This window comes from Cibotium barometz, chromosome 2, assembly GCF_041138505.1.
Source record: "Cibotium barometz isolate CiBa-2024 chromosome 2, ASM4113850v1, whole genome shotgun sequence".
Taxonomy (NCBI): domain Eukaryota; kingdom Viridiplantae; phylum Streptophyta; class Polypodiopsida; order Cyatheales; family Cibotiaceae; genus Cibotium; species Cibotium barometz.
In genome coordinates, this window is record NC_141047.1 from 61,364,915 (window position 1) to 61,382,598 (window position 17,684).

The 17,684-nt window shown below is 39.5% G+C and overlaps 1 pseudogene; it reads right to left on the reverse strand.

The window, feature by feature from the left end:
* Window positions 1-9,741: 9,741 nt before the first annotated feature.
* LOC147641308 (uncharacterized) lies at window positions 9,742-11,086 on the reverse strand (annotated as a pseudogene).
* Window positions 11,087-17,684: the final 6,598 nt, after the last annotated feature.

Genomic DNA, 17,684 nt, shown 5'->3' on the forward strand with positions numbered 1-17,684 from the left:
AACTCATTTCATAAATGATATGATTAGAGAGCTCACAACCACTTTCATGATTTCTCATCGAAAGTCTACACCTTACTATCCACAGGCTAATGGCCAAGCGGAGAGAACCAACAAGGTCTTGATCTATATCATGACCAATGCTGTTGAAGCTCATCGCACAGACTGGGACTTAAAGCTCACTGCAGCTTTATGGGCTTATCGTACTACGTACAAGGTTGTAATTAATTGCACGCCATTTAAGATGGTGTATGGTCAAGAAGTGGTGACGCCCTGGGAATTTGTAATTCCAAGTCTTAGAGTTGCTGTTAGAGAAGGTTGGGATGGTACTTCGTTGGCTGAGTGATTAGCAATCTTGGAAAGGCTCGGGGAAGAGAGACAACTAGCTGTGTAGTATGCCTTGGTAGAGAAAGACCGTCAGAAAAAATGGTTTGATAGCCATTTAAACCAAAAAGACATTAAGGTTGGAGACAAAGTTCTAATGTACGGAGTGCGTAATGAGAAGAAAAAGTTAAAATACACTGGAAAAGGACCCTTCATTGTTTCAAAGCTTTTCAAGTAATACTCATGACCATATACTACATTGTATATCTCCTATGGTCAATCCATTCACAATAATGTTCCTTGCTATCCATATTTAATTACTGCTCCTAGATTTTAAAAGCCTTAAGGCAAAAAATGTCATTGTAGTACAACAAAACTACACCTAGAGCATACCTCTTAATCCTTTGGAACATTAACCAAGTACCACAATGGTACCCTTGGCCAACTAACTTACTTTCTTCTTACTAATTTGAAGCAACCACTTTATGCCTTAATGCTTAACCTTGTCATGTCTACTGAATTTTCTGAGAACAGCTTTGCCATCCTTCACTGAATGCGGCATCGACTCCATCCACACATCTTTCGAGGATGGAATCTGCATCAGGAAGGGGGGAATGTTAACCACTACTGGAGACCTCACATTAGTCGACGCCGGCAACCGCATCCCACTTTTTACCGTTTTAGCCGCTGGTGTCAGACTTGACGGTTTTCACTTAAATGCACTTTAATGTAATATTTGACGTGGTGATCGCTGCTTGTCTATGAAAGGTGCACCACAGGATTGAGTAGATAGGTTTGCATGAGCTGTATGGCAACTGGAAATTTGAGCCATTAGAATCCTAAGCTATTTGGCTGCCCAGTGTGTGAACTCATGGCCAGAGTATAAAAGCCAACTGTAAACCTAATCTTGATATTCTCTTATGCATAATCTAAAGAAGCTCTTGCTCTCTACTCTCTTGCTCTCTACTCTCGTGTGCTTGTGTGCTTGATTCGAGCTCCTGTGTGTGCTTGTCTATGCGTGCTAGAGCTAGTGTGTGCATGTGAGAGTGAGGTAGAGTGTGTGTGCGAGCTCCCGTGTGCTCCACACGAGCGAGGCGATCGAGCTTTCGAGGAGAGTGCGGCGGGGAAGAGGAGGTCGAGCTCTCAAGTGCTTCTTCTTCTGCGCTACTACGAGACACCTACGAGCAGAGACACCACAAGGTGAGTGACACGCCTTGACCGCCTATGTATGCGAGCTTGCTATGGTATATTAGTTGCTAGATTGAGTGTTTAGCGCTCTCTAACGGTGTATTTGCAATTCCCCATGACATAAACTTCACACATGCTTTTGAAATAATGCCGCCCCAAATGCAATAGTACCAACACTGAGTGAAATATTGAAAACATCCTCATGATTGGGTGGACTCACCACTGGAAGCTAACATAACACATCTTTAATCCTGTCAAATGCCTCCTGAGCTTCTTCTGTCCATACAAAACCTTGAATACATTCACTTAGTTTTTGCAAAGGGTAAACATATTGAGCTAACATTTAAAAGAAGCGAGTCAGATAGCGTAGCTTGTGAATAAATGAAGCCAAAATTTGTACACTTGATGGCGGATCCATCAACAAAAGAGCTTTCACTTTCTCTGGATCAGCTTCTATACCATTCTGTGAAATGACATGACCTAGCAAATGTATCCTTAGGTTAAAATGCTTGTCCCTTATGTGGACCATGACTCGATGCATCCTACTCAAAGGCTCTTTGGAAAACTATGTACAAAGGACATCACAAATATCTGCCTAAAGGACATGCCTTGCGTGAAGGGCAAATTGACCGACAAGCGCAACGACAATTGAAAGCAAGTGATTGGAAGCAAATGTGGGATGAGGAGATGGGGACACCACTCGCAGGCATGAAAAGGCTCTCGATCTTCCACGAGCTCCCTTATTGGGGTGAGTTATTGATCAATCACCTGTTGGACCCAATGCATATTTTCAAGAATGTGGGAGAGATACTCCGAAAAACATTGATCGGAAAGAAGGTGAGCAAAGGACAAAGAGATGACTTGCAAGAGCTTGGCCATATGCAAGAGTTGTGGGCAGTCACAAAGCTGAACGGAATAGTGTCGCTACCAAGGGCTCCATAGGTGATGCGCAAATTGGAACAACAACAGGTGAAGAAGGTGATTTTAGGGTTTTGGACTCCTACTGGGTGCATGAGGTGTCTAAAGACTGCCTTCACACAAAATGACAATCTTGGAGGCCTAAAGTCTCATGATTGGCACAAGTTTTTGCAGTTTGTGCTCCCTTTTGCTATGAAAGACTGTCTATCAGAGGATGTGTGAAAAACCATTTACAAGATGAATTCCTTGGTACGATGGATCTCATCTAAAGAGATAAGGAGAGGCAACATAGAAGCATCCAAACTCAACGCAGTAGAGGCTCTGTGTATGGTTGAAAAGTTCTTTCCCACGAGCATTTTGACAATCCAGTTGTATTTACTAGTGCATGTGGTTGATGAGGTTGCATTAGCAGGAATTGTCCACAGTCGATGGATGTTCTTCTTGGAGCGGTTCATGAAGACCTTAAAAGGGTTTGTTAGTCAGAGAGCATGTCGAGAGGGGAGCATGGATGAGGGGTCGCTCATACAAGAGTCTTTGGTGTTCATAACAGAGTTTTTAGGCATGTTAGACCCAAAAATGCATTGCTTATGGAGCGACGATGCTGATGCTCGGCTTGCAGGTGACAAACCCTTAGGTCAAGGGACCCAAAGAAAAATGGATCCAGATGAAGTTTTGCATTCTTAACTCGGAGCCCATGCAAAAGTGGCTAGAGAGATATGAGCTTGCAAAGAAAGCAAATGCACAGGAAAGAGCACAGTTTCAAAAGAATCGCTCAACTCGTTCTCTGCCTCTTTGGGATAGTCTTCGAGCTCTTCCATCCTTTTCAACGAGAGCAGATGGTTAGATGAAGACATTTCAGAGGCAAAGCGAGTGAGGCTATCTCTGAAGAAGACGAGGAACTCACAAAGGGGTGTTATTGGGAGGTAACCATTTCATACATTGCACAACATGAGTGTGCACTTATAACGATTTCTTTCTCTCACAACACAATTTGTTTTATATGTTTTCCAATATCACAAGTACTGTGCGCTATGGTCTCATGGACAACATTTTTGGATCGCACGCATCGACGAGAATAGGTCTACTTTTGATAGTGGCATGATGGTCAACTTTCTCCAAAAAAGTAGAGCTAGTGCAAGAGATGACAGTGAGCAGGATGGCCAGCTTAAGTATCATGAAGCTCTCATTCAAGAGGTTTGACTACTTTCTATTTGATGTGAAGTGGTTCAAAGTGGTCAGTGCTAGAAGAAACGCAATAGTGAGGCGAGACAAGAAAGGTTTGCTCCAAGTAGACTTCACAAGCTATGGATGGATGAAAGAGACACATTTGTACTCCCCAACATTGTGAGTAGGTTGTTTTTACACCAAATCCAAAAGATCCACAGTGGTTGTTTATGCTACAAGTCACTCCGCGTAGCAGACAAATATTTGAGGATGTGGTGAAGTGGACTCTAGGATACATGTGCTATTCTAGGAGCAAGAACTTAATTCCCAAGAGGAGCAGGCTATAGAAGAAATCGTTCCTCAAGAAGACTAGTCACATGAGGAGGTGGAGGGCGATGTCTTGTACGAGGATGATGACCGCAAAGATGTGGCCATTCTAAGAGGCCTCGAAGTCTCAAATGTGGAGATTGATATGCTTAGCGCAACAAGTCTCCAAGAAGATGCTAGAATAGGAGACTGCTTATGAAGCATTTGTAAAAACTTATTTGTTTCTATTAATAAATGGAGTTCAATTTTTATGCTTTTCTAACAATCTTACATTTTTTGTCTAGTCTTATGGTTTTTCCTAGTCTTGCGTTTTATTCTAGTTTGAGCTAAGAGGTTTTATAGTTATGAGTATGCTAATTATTTCATGCTTGTGCAGATCGCGATGGGAGACCCATCATCGTTTAGCTCGAATCACATGACAGAGGACCAGTTCTTAGACTTCATCTCTTGTGCACCGGTCGCATATTAGGCTATCGCATCACAGTATTCGATTGTTGTCGAGGTTCTTTGTTTGAGGGTTTTCTGGTGTTGTGTCCTTTTCCGCATTCGCGCGCTCATCATCACCGCCGACCCGGACTTGGTCATTTTTTGTCATGTCCTTTAGTCCTCCACTTGGCCAAGACTCATTCACATTCATCCTCATCCCCAGGCATGAATGAACACGAGATCTTTAATAAAAACTCATATAGTTATCAGCCCTAGCTAGATAAGGTAATCCCCTGTATAGTTCTCCAGGTAACCACATGGACTGGCCTTTTCCAAACAGTTAATACAAAGTTACTCCTAAATATATGTTATGCATGGGCTATCCTTGTCAACTTTCTTGTGTTTCTTTTTAATCCTAGTAGAAGGTGTTAGATTCCTTGAATTATGACTCCTTAATTTCTACTTCCTTTTAATCTAGTCAATCAAGACCTTAAATAAGACAAGCAATTTTCATGAGGGTTTAGTTTTTGTCTCATCATAAGTTTCTTTGTTAACCCCAAATTATAGCATATCCCAGTTTGTGTTACATTTTTTGCCATCCATGGGGCATCTCCATGGACGCTATGGGAGTTTTATGATCAAGCAACATGGTCACCACTTCCTTGAAGCTATCCCCTTACTCCCCACCTTGTAATTGCAAAACAAATTGAAACAAAGATGAACTTGAAAGAACAATGCATGAGTGATTGAATTGATCTTTGTGCTTTACTCTTGGTGCTTCTTTCCTTCTAATTTATGTACTTATTCTCCTTCAGAATGAATGAAGTGCTTCCAAAGTCATTGTAATTAGTGTAATGGTCCTTCTTCTTATTTATGGTTAAGCATTATCAATGCTACTCCTTAAACTTCATCTTTTAAATTTATACAAGGGTTTAATTATTTTAGGTCATTCTTCTTGATGATTATGCAAGTATTTGGGTTGTGGATAACATATCTACCACTCAAGTGAAGTGAGATGCATTCTTCTTTGTGAATTAAGGCTAAACTTTAAGCTTTATGCATCCTAAAATGACATAGATCTAGAGTATGTGACTAGCTTGATTTGGGACACTTTATCTAAAGCAATATTTAGGAGGTGAGATATTGCCTTCCTTTAATATCTTTGACAAGGGTTAGTTGTAAGAGAAAGGGGGAGGTGATTAGAAGAGGGTAGACATCCACTTCTTCTTCTTCTTCTTCTTCTTCTTCCAGCTATGTTAGCCCTTAAGAGCTTGAGGAGTGTGACTATCATGCTTTAAGACATCAAGGATATGGGAGAGATGATAGAGATGCCCCCCCATAGAGGGAAGATCATGACCTTGAATCTCTTGGAGAAGTTCTCTTGCAAATGACTTCATGACCATTCTCTTCACCAACCTAAGTTATGGTTGCTAAAACCAAATTATAGCGCATTAATTCATTATAGCACTTTTAGTTTACAAAAATAGTTGCAAAAATATTGCTATTGTAGCTAGACAAATTGTTAATGGTAAGGGAGACTTTGACACATAAACAATTATGGCTATTTCATTACCTAATTTGCTAAGCTAGACTTTAATATTTCCCAGTGTGGCTTCCTTTTTGAGCATGCAATGAACATGAAAGGATTCACTCACACATGCACCAACTACATGATGCATGCATGGTGACTATTGTGCAATTAACATGCCTATGAATCATGGTAGGATTTCTACACACACACACATAGATTTTCCATAGACTTTTGTGAGAGTTTTCCATGCACAAACACTTCAATAACATGACTTGTGTGCACGGTTTTATGCATAATTATGCGTAGCTCTTTGGTAATTACACACACTTAACATAGAGCCTTAATAGTGGCTCATAATCACAATTATCATTAGACACATGTGCCATAGAAATTGAAAAACATAGACATAAAATACTCAAATCAATGCCCAATCGACGCACAGTGAGGGCCGGATATATGAGCCTGACCCCCCCTTGAAATGAATTGAATTTATTGTGTCACAGAAACCATGAGTAAATACTTACATGTATCTTGCTCTTACAAGCAGGCTTATTATAATGGGTTATGGAGGCCAAGAGCTCCATAAACCATGAATTTCTTGGCCTCTTCACTGTACTTGCATGGTTTGTTGCCCTCTTCTCGAGGATCTCTCAAGCCCTATAGACATGGATTTCTTGCAGAGAGAAGGGAGAGTGCCTTTCTCAAGAATTTGTCTTAATGCTAGTACTTAGATACATAGAAATTTGACTAAGTAAATAGGCAGGATATGTAGGGCAACTACCATAAGCATGAGAGGAGAAGAGAAACTGTGAACATATGTATGTAGGGGATGATAAGAGCTTTCAATCGCACCCTCTTGCATGCAAAATTGACACTCTGACTGTCTGCTAGATATGGCCTCGATATCCACACGAGTTGAGAAAAAGCAACTGAAGTCCTATTTTTAGTAGTTCTAGAGAGAGAATGTGCTTTTTCTAGCTTGGGGGGCACTCTAGATGGGGTGTCTCCTTTTGGGGCTGTTTTAGACCATAGAAAGGGCCCATGAGCACCCTTTGGTCCACATTCCACCCCCTTGATCCATTTGCCCATGGTTCTAGCCAACTGTTCCCACTCTGTAAGCTATAATTTATCCGTTTCGAGATCATTTCTTACCCGTTTTGACTTCTGTAAAGCATGATGGTCAAGTCTCGATAATATTTCCAAATCACTCTTGCAAAATGCATCACCCTTTGGGAACCTCATATTTCCTCCATGCAATTCTCTGCGGCCTCTTATACGTGCTTATGTGGTTTTTCTCTCACTAGAATGGCCAATTCTAGAGAAACAAAGTCAAGGTGAAGCTAAAAATTCATCAAAACTAAATTTTTTTGTCCTTGACTAAAAGGTCTTTTGGAAAAAATGTAGCTACATTGCCACTCAGGATCCACATTTGAGTGTATAATCCTTTCCTTGACTAGATGGCTAGTCTAGAAGGTGCTTTAGGTGGCATAACCATTGCTAAGCTAATTCATAAGTCTTTTTGTGCATAGTACTTAACATTGCATGCATACTCAGAAACAATTCATCAAACACATGAAAGAGAGAGAAACACCTTTGTATTAATGTCAAGTACTAGTGTAAAAAATTTGTGGCAGTGGTAATCTCTCTGATTGATGTCATATTTGTAGATAAAAAAATTGAAGTTTAAGTGGATAGATGCGGAGCTTAGCAATGTGGCTAGAGAGACTACGAAGAACACAACATCTCTTTTGAAAGCTTCAAGCAAGAAAAGTGTGGATTTTAATGACGATGAGGATGAAGCTCTGAAGGAGAGTTCAATGTCAGAGCTTGATGTTGCTGTTGCGAGTGAACAGTCTACGACCTTGATAGTAATTCCCAAACATGCGTTGTACCCAGATATGGATATCCATTTTGAGGTGCAACCAGTGGAGTCTTCAGAGGAGGATGACGTATCTAGATTGCAAGACGAAAGGGAGAGTTTAGATATGGTTACTACTCTGGTTGCTATTGAAGACCCTATACATGAAAGGAAACTTTTTTTAAAGCAAAATATTGACTTGTTAGGGATCTCAGAGCCCTCTAATAGGTTGGAGACGCAGACCTCTAGTGGAGTGAAGACAAAGCATAAGAGAAGTTTGGTGATGGTAGGTTCATCAGAAGGCACTCAGCTGGATCTTGCTCAGGATGCTATTTCAATTGATGTTAAACGCTTTGATTTCATATGCGGAGCAGGTTTGGGGGATGAGTTTGACATTGTAAATGACATATTCAATAAAGCACTACCAATTGATAGTATAATAAAAGAGAACAAAGAGTTCTTGAGGATTTATACTGCTAAGTTTGTTGTCGGCAAGAACTCCATCGAGATCTCAGGGAGAGTCTATGTGCATTTGGTAAATTGTGGAACTACAAGCAATACAAGTAGTGCTCTCTATAAGAAGTATCAAGAGCTACCTGCAATATACAAGCCAGTCTAGTGCTCGACTTACAAGAACTCATGTCGGCTCTTAGAAAAGGAATTTGGTTTGCTCTTTTACCTTCATTGTGTCTATTCTGATCTCAGTACAAAAAGGGAGGAGGTTGTTTATGAGGATGATGTGGAAGAAGATATTGAATGCGAGGTCCCCATTGAGCTTTACATAGCTGAACAAGAAGAAGTACTACATCTGCTGGAAGAGGCTGAGGAGTGTAATAACACAGAGATGACTACAATATGCAACACACTTACACAAGTTCCTTTCCCAATTTCAAGCTTTGTTGTCGATCAATGTGATTTGGTGCTCCCAATCCTTCCGGAGTTCACTATTGACAACAAGCAACACACTCTTTTATATGATATATAGGCCCTGTTCAATATGCGAGATGACTATGCACTTGCAGCAATTGCAAAGTTTGAGCAGGAAAAGAAAGACTTTGTCTCAGAAGATGACCTTGAGGACCAAGAATTAGAAGAGAATTTTGACCCAAAGGAATGTCTTCGTTTATGTATGAATAAGGCCAAGGTTTACATGGAGCAGGGGTTTGCTCCAGATGCAAAGCAATTTTCTGAGCTCCAAAGACAATTTGGTTTTGATATTCTTAAAGATTCGACGTGCAAGTGGATGAATACCCCAGCTGCTGATGCTGCTAGCTCTATTAACCTTTGGAATGATAACTTACTTGTGCTTGATGAGACTGAGGTGAGAATGTGTCATCATCAACACACTTAAGTTATTGTTGAACTATTCAAGTATATTAGATAAGTAACTTAGCATGTATCTTTTTGGTGTCTTGCAGAGCCTTGTTCAGATCGAGGATGACTTTCTCAAATGCCATAAAAGGGACTATGATGGTCGTGATTTAGCTCTTTCCCACTATCTAGTAGACCTACTATGTGCATATATATTAGTTTATCATACTACCACGAGTCAAGAGGGTCGAGTCGCAAACTTGTTATTTAAAACACTCTCTCGCTTTCTTGGTGGAAGCATTATTCCATGTAGTTATGATAAGATAATTTTGTTAGAGAAAAGAAAAGCATTAGATATTTTTGGTAACTACCCAGGTAATGTAGGTAACTGACGAGGCTACTTTCATGCATATGCTTCATTAGCGTTAAGCCTAGGAATAGAAGATACAAGTGAGTTAGATGAACATGGTAAACAAAACTTGCTTAGATTTAGAAGAAAGTCAATTGCTGAAGTTACATGCCAGAAAACATTACAAGACAAGGACATTGTGTAAGCCCTCTATATATTAGTGAATGTTTATCCAACGATGATTAACAAACTATTTTGTCTCTCTCCACCTCCTCTAGGCATCAATTGCTATGGACTGATGAAATGCTTTTGAACACTTTTCTTTTTTGTTGTCTTGATTCTTCTGAGCTAGTTTACGGATGATTGTAAAGTGTCATTTCTCTTTTTTGTTTGAAGTATTCGTCTGTAAAAACATTGGAAGACTTCTTGAAGACTCTTCGCTTTCACTTTACCACCGCCGTGTTGTGTGTGTTTGAAGTATGCATTTCTAGCCATGTAATGTGACTTCTCGACACCCTGTGTATTCCAAATACTAGGGCCACCATATTTCTTTATAAAGAATGACAAATGATTATAAATTATATGCTGCAATAACAAAAACGATTTCTTAAGTACAAATGATCATTTCTAAGCTATATTTTAATTAATCTATGAGATAATGAAAATGTACCAATTAGTGTATAATGTTTGTATTAGTCTAGGCGTCAATGTATGACTTCTTGAAAGTGAGCAAGTGTGATTGATAGTCCTTCATGTCTTGATTGGACCACTAAATCTTCTCACACATCTGGAAAATCATATCAACTGCACGCCACACTTTTGATTTTGCATTCCTAGAGATATCTTCCTGGTCTTTCACCGCATGGTGTAGCTTTTGCCATTTTTGAAATTGTACTTTACTTGTATAGCTTGAAGTGTATTTCTTTCCACGTTTGGTTAATTTTGGTTGAAAGTCGCAGGTTGATCTTGATAAGAATCTCTTTGCCTTTATACCCCTTATGGATGGCTTCATTGGGACTTCTTTCTCATTTAAAGACTTTTTTAAGTCTTTCAAAATCTTCACATTATCCCCATGCAACCCAATCTCATCTAAAACACTCTCAAGTGAATGAATAGATATATTCCTTTCCTGCACATTCTTTATTTTCCATGCAAAGCCAATATACAGATGAACTAGTTTCTCAATGATACGACACAATGCATGCAAAGTACAAATATGAACATTCGTAAGAGGAATGTTGAATACTGGTTTAAAGGTGAGATCTCTTTGATGTTTGTTAGGAGATTTCTTCCACCATTTACTATCCATGACTTGTGCAGATTCCATACAATACAGACAAGGTGATTTTGAATTTGCTCCTTTGCTGCAGTTGTATAGGCACTTAAGAGTCTTTAGGTCACCTGCAAGATGCCGCTCAACCTTGAAGGTGCCACGTTCACTTACGTAGAGAGTCCTCCTACCAGCAATCTATTCAGCTATAAGCTCTGTAATTGGTGTATGATGGAAAACCCAGAAGAGGATTGCATGGTCCTCTTTCTTTACTTCAAAGGAACCTAACCACCATATGTTGTTCTTTGATTGTACACTGAAATACTTTGAACTTGCTTTAGAATAGTTTACCAGAGCTCTATTCGTCAAGGTTACTGTAACCCTTTCGAGCTTCTTATCCTTCAGTACCTCACACTCATCCATTTTTATAACAAATTGTAGCACTCCTCAAGTCTCTTCTAATGTGACATCATAAAACTCTACCATTCTCTTTTGTAACAGCTCCAAGTTCATGAATATATTATTATATTCATTGTAGACTATCCTATGACTTTCACCATCATATGTATTAATAATGTGAATTGGTGCTAAGATACGACAACAAGCTGGACAACAAGTATGATGCAAAGTTTATTCCTAAGTGGGAGGGTCCTTATATGGTCTTAGAAGACTTTCCTTCAGGGTATTACTAACTAATGGATCTTGATGACATCCCTCATAAAAGGAAGGTAAATGGATATCGATTGAAACCCTATTTTACTAGGTAGATCCCAAGTTTTGAAGGTACATCCACTATAAGACCAAGCATAAAGTGTAGAAAATATCACACAGTATGTCCAGTTATGGTGTCAAAGATGCATTCTCACACAGTAAGAAGACCTACCTTTCATGAAGATGTCACCAAAGAGATGCTTGATGAAGAAGAACGATTACAATGGGGTGGTACATGAATGAACCATCTACTAGGGGGTGGGCTAAATGATAGCCAAATTTTGGCTATCCAAATTTCAGAATTCTAACCCCTCTAGCACCACTGATGCTACAAAAATCTTGCCATCAATTCACCTGGAGACTATGAATACACTTTTTTTTTCTTTTGGTTGGATTACACCATGCTATAGTGGATAGTCTTATAATTGTGTGTGTGTGCACTAGGCCTAAGAATGCCTAAACTATGAGACTCAATCCTTGTGAAAATCTTGTTTGGGTTGGGGAAAAGATTATGACCTTTGTATTTATGTAAATATATATTTTTTTAATTTTAAAGGGCCTAGTTATTGAGAATATATGTCGAGTTTCAAAAAATCCAAAAATATTTTATTTTTTTCCCACTCTTTTTCTATATAACTAGGTGTGTGTTCTATTCCCTAGCCTTTAGTATTCTACTAGGTGTGAGTTTATCACTTAAAAGAAGAAAAAATCTAAATATCCTTATTCAAATTGGGGACAAGTAAGCCAAGAAGAATTACCTTATTTGGTTTTTTTATATAAGCTTTTTTTCTATTAGGACCTATTTACATATGCATAGTTGATTTTACATCTTTATTTAACTTGTGGGGTCCACAACATATTATTGTATTATTATTTTTATTAAGCTTATTTTTTACATTATATCCTAAAAGAAAACCCAAAAAAATTTCACCCTCATAAGTTTTTTTATTTTTTATTTTTTCATAATTATCCACCATGTAAATACCAATTTTCATGTTACCAATTTCCCCCTTCCCTAATAAGCCTGTGTAGATACTTCCTCAAACCTTTTGTATTTTTTTAGTTCCAATAATTCAACCAACTTGGAGGTTTCTAACAAGCATCGTGGAAACCATGTGATGCTTACTAAAGCACTCATGACTCATCCTTGGAAGCTACCACATATTCTAAGGAGAGGGGACCTACATAGAAGACTTTTTGAGAGGAAAGTAGCCTATTTTGTGGATTTTTTAAAAGGAAGCTACAATCCGAATGGGTTATGGCCATGAACTATAAATTTTTAGCCCTATTGTCTCTATGTTTTAGTGTGGTTGGTGGTGTGGTATATCACCTTTCACCTCTCTTGAGGCGATACGAGAGCCTTGGGAGTATTTAGAGGTCACTCACTTATTGCTTGCCCCAAATAGCTCTCATTACTATTTGATTAGGCATATCAGGGGCAATCTGTTCTCCCAAAGGAGCATGTAGGAACTCCTTGATTTGGTTCTCTGCCTGCTCTAGCCATTCAAATGCCAGATTATGTGTATTTTGTAACCTCTACATCTACTGGTCTTTCTGATGAAGCTCATCACCTTTGTGCCTCAGTTGCCTATCTTTATTGCCAATCTGCATTAGATAACCTTGGATTTCACCCTTGGCCTTTTCTAGCTTGGACTTACATTCTCAGGTAGCTTCATTGGCCATAGCAAATTCTTGTTCCGAATGACTGAGCTTTTCCTTAATGCTTATCATTTTGTCTCTTTGCTCTTAAATTGAAATCAACATTTCTGCATCTGATTTTAATAAGTCGCAATCTTTGTGTGAGGAGCTGTTCAGCTTCTTTCTTCTCCGCTCGCTCTTGTTCTCTTTGTCGTGCCATTACATACATACTTCTAAACTGAATTTCTCTTTCTTGCATAGCTTGAAGCATTTGTTCTAGCTCAGCTTGCATCTTCTCGATTTCATTTGCTTCCATGAATACTATGCTTGAGCTTATGATTTTAAGGTATTGTGCAGGGAGTATGGTCGTATACTGGAGGGTTTGTACTCCTTCCATTGCAGCTTCTTGCATTCTTTCATTTTCCATAGCTTCTTGCACAGTACTTGGCTGTGGATCTGATATAGCTACATCAGTGGGGATAGGTTCTTCCGTTGAGATTGCTACATCCACTCTTGTACTTTGTTGTTCATCCACCTTGTCAATTTCTGCTTCTTTTGTCTGTGGAAGTGTTTTGGAGGTGGACGCCTCAACCTCAGCATACCAGTTTTGTAGTGCTTCCAATGGACTTAGAAGTCCAATATCATCATCTTTCATTTGCATGGCAGCTATTGTTATTGGCTCTGCTTGTTGAACCACTTGTTCTTCTTGTTGCAAAGGAGTTGCAAGCATTGTAATATCCTCTAGTATTGGCTTTGTAGTGCTCTCCAAGGCTTCACTTTGTTGTTGTGTTGGAGCAGATGGAATAGTAGTAGGCTTCTCCCTCATTGGACTTGGAATGGGATGTAGGCTCCTCAATGGTGGTTTGAACTTCAGTGATTGTTTCCACCATTGGGGCCACTAAGGGTACAAGTTTGTCCTCAAGAATATCTACTTCTTCAATGCGGCTTTCTTCTTGTCATTCCTTGTCTTGGCAAGCTTTCTTTATTAATTCCTCTTCTGTGTCCTCCTCATGCAGAGTTAAGGTCTCCCCATTGGCCTTTTGCCAAGATTTGTCAAGATTTTCTTTCTTTCTGCTTCCACCAAAGAGGCCCTTGTAGCCAACTCTTGGATTCGTTCTTTGCGGACTTTTATTACCTATGGGTCCTCTCGAGGTTGGACGGGTGCTGGTTGCTTTTCGAGTGTCTTGACACCTTCTACCCCACGCTTTGTTTTTTTTCAATTGAGCAGATAACTGTTCATAGCACGTGCCAATTTCAGAGTGCGCGGGGTGCTCTTCCTTCGGGTCCTCTTCTTCTTCATAATCTTCTTTAGCCAATGTGAGGACTCTTCATCCGCTTCACTTTCCTCAAAGCTCTCCACAATCACTTTGGGTTTAGCGGCCTTTGGTTTAGGCCTTGTGAGCCTAGTTTTTATTGGTTTGGCTTTTGGGTTAGCTTGCACTAGCAGATCTTCAAAGAACTATGTAGGAGGGAGGTTGCTGATTTGACCAAGAGCATAGTAAGCCAATCTTGTGAGAAAATGACTTCTGTTGAGTAGTGGCTCTTCTTCTTCTTTGCAAAGGTGATCATCTCATTGCAGATAAACTCTGCAAAGTTAGATGATACATATTTTGTTTGTTTAGCTTCAGTAACCTTTGAAAACACCATTGCTAACCTTGTGTGTGGATGAGTGTATCTAGTTGACCTTACAAGGTGAAATTGTTGTGTGAATAGCCTTAAAGGAAGTTCACATTCCTTCTCAACCAGATCCTTGTAGGTATGCTCTATGGGCTTCAAACTCAAGAAAGTAGATGCTACTTCTTTTGGGGCTAATCTGTCTATCAAGGAGATTTCCCCTTCGCATCTTTAGTGCTTCTGCCACCAGATCTGCAGTGATCTTCATAGTAACCCTATTGTTTGCGAGATTATCCAGGTTGGCTTTTTTGCCTTCTTCACTGCTGGTCATTAATTGCCATGCTCTCCTCACATCTATACCCCATGGCTTAAGAGAGAAGTATTTGTCAATGCCCATTCTGCTAAAGAATTCCTTGATATCATTGTGCACATGCATGACCCAAAAGTTGTCTGGCATCATATTGACTTGTATGACCTGCCCATCAGGCTTCTTGCATTGGCCAGCAAAGGTCCCTGTTTCAAAGACTCTGAGATTGTCTTTATCCACAAAGTAGGTGTTTGATAGCTTTATATGAGTGATCTGATACTGGTTAGCTTCTTGAAGCTCCTTCTTCACACCCCTCAGCCCGGTACTCTTCTTTGAAGTGGTGGCCATTGTACCTGTGTTCATATCAACATGATTTGTAAGAAAATCCACCATCTGTGGAACTTGTTGCAGCCAATTTTTTGTATGTGTTGTCCACATGTTCTAAGAACTTAATTGATGGATAGATTACTGTGTAGAGCTTCATTTTGAATTCTAAGCACATAGGTGGCATCCCCTTAGGCTCTAGGTTAACTTTGATACCAAGTTTGCCCTGCTTGGATTATATGGCAAATAGCGGGCTATTTGGCATATGTGTCTTTTTCAGCATTTTAGTGCACCAACTCCTGTATATGCTTAGGTTTACTACCCTTGATCTCAAACATGCACAAATTATTGCATCTAGGTGTGATTGGCAAATAGCATGCTATTTAGCAATTCTGCCAGTTTGGTACTGGAATGGCCCTGTAGTGCATGCCTAACTTGTACAAGTGCTATGCTAACCATTCTTAGGCAAATCCCCCACAATTGGGTCACTTTTAAAGAGTGTACCCTCTGCTTGTGGCTTTTAGATGATGTGTGCACAAGTTCGACAAGAATCCCATGTGAAATCTTGGTTTCAAACAAGTACATGGCTTGATTTCTTAGTTGTGGAGTGCACAATTACCATGCATGATTTAAGTGGACAATTTTACGGCCTAAGTTGTGTGATTTTTCCCATAGCTTTACATTGTGGTGCATGCTCTTTTCTGCCCTTGATTTCGCCTTTTTGTTGAAAGTTTTTGAGACTGTTTCTTTGATGGGACCTATTGCTAGTATTCTTGTCCCCCCATGGTCAATAATTAGTTCTCCCAAGTGCAAGTGCATACCACATGGCTTTATATAATGTATACATTCTTTTTGGTATGGTCAGGCTTGACTGTATATGGTAATATCCTATTTAGACCCCAAATTGGCACTGTAGTGATATAGCAATGTATACCCAGACTGTGCACCCATAGACAAATTAAAATTAGTGTGAAATGGTAGGTGTCTGGATATGTGGCAAAAGCGCGCTATTTGCCACTTTTGCCAAAATTACCCCAAATTGATAGAGGACTATGTAGCCATGCCCTTGTGATGTTAGCATGTGTTTTCACCCATAGTGCATGTGTTTTCACCCATAGTGCATGTGCTTTTCACTGTTGAAATTAGTGTATGACCATTTGGCTACGGTGAAGGTATTCTCTACCTGTTTTTAGCCTTTTCTTGCCTATTTGGTACTAATGACCCATGACTAGCATTCATTAGACCCCCCTTTCCATGTCGGGCTCTGATGAAATTTTCAATGGCAGTGGCAAATGGCGAGCTATTTGCCACTGACTCAAAATTGCATAAAACTTGATCTGTAACTTTGTTTTTTTCCATCCCCTGGGCATCCCAAATGTGTGTTTATATTGCCCTTTTATTATGTTTGTGCCCCTATGTGAGCCTATGTGTCTAGGTCAAGAAACCCTAATTTCTACTTTTTGCTATGTTTCACAGTGATTTGTGGTAATATACAAGGTGTAGTTAGGTAATACAACTCACCTGTGAAGTCTCATCAGAATTCGATCGTTCTAGTGAGTATACAGGAAGCTTTTGTGCTCCAGGTTCTAGGTCATAGAAATCTTCTCTCTCTCTCTCTCTCTCTCTCTCTCTCTCTCTCTCTCTCTGTCTCTCTCTCTCCACTAAGTGAATTTACAAATGAATCTAAAACTAGAGAGGCAAGATATATACCTATCTGGGGCCCGACATTGACATCCTAGGTTTGTGCCTAGTTAGTCCCATTAGTACCCATACATACCCCATGGATTAGACTATTCGTCATTTGGACGTCGTGGGCTCCTGATTTGGTGGCCATTTTAAAGTCAGCAGACCTTGGCAAGAGTAAGCAAAATTTTCACTTTTCTCTGTTTTCGCCTCTGAGGGTCTCTATGCATTTGTTTTGAAGTGTAGATTTTCCGTACGTGATCGTCCAAATTTTTTGGCTTCATTTTCCTACTCTGGGCAATGTTTTAAGTAATTATTAGTAAAAAATAGAAAAAAACTATTAGAAAAATTAAAGAAAAATCTAAAAATTACCCAAAAAAATTCCTAAGCTAAAAGAAAATCAAAATTCATGGCAGAGTCATGTATCATGAGTTTTAGAGTGTTCTTGCGCATCCGATACATCACGTTTTATTACGAATTAAGTTTTTTTTACTAATTTATATACCCACACATAGGGGTTCACATAATGATTTTGCCCCTCATCTCATACTATTCGGGCATGAAGATAAAACCAATTAAAAGACTTCAAAAATTCAATAAAAACTCTAGCAAATCAGTGCAAACAAAACCCAAATTATCTTATTCATCTGGTAGTGTATATGTAATTGCAATTGCATGCATCCTCTCCCCTACCCTGCTCAAAGTCATAGACTGGGCTGACATAGTGGGCACTCTGTGCATGGG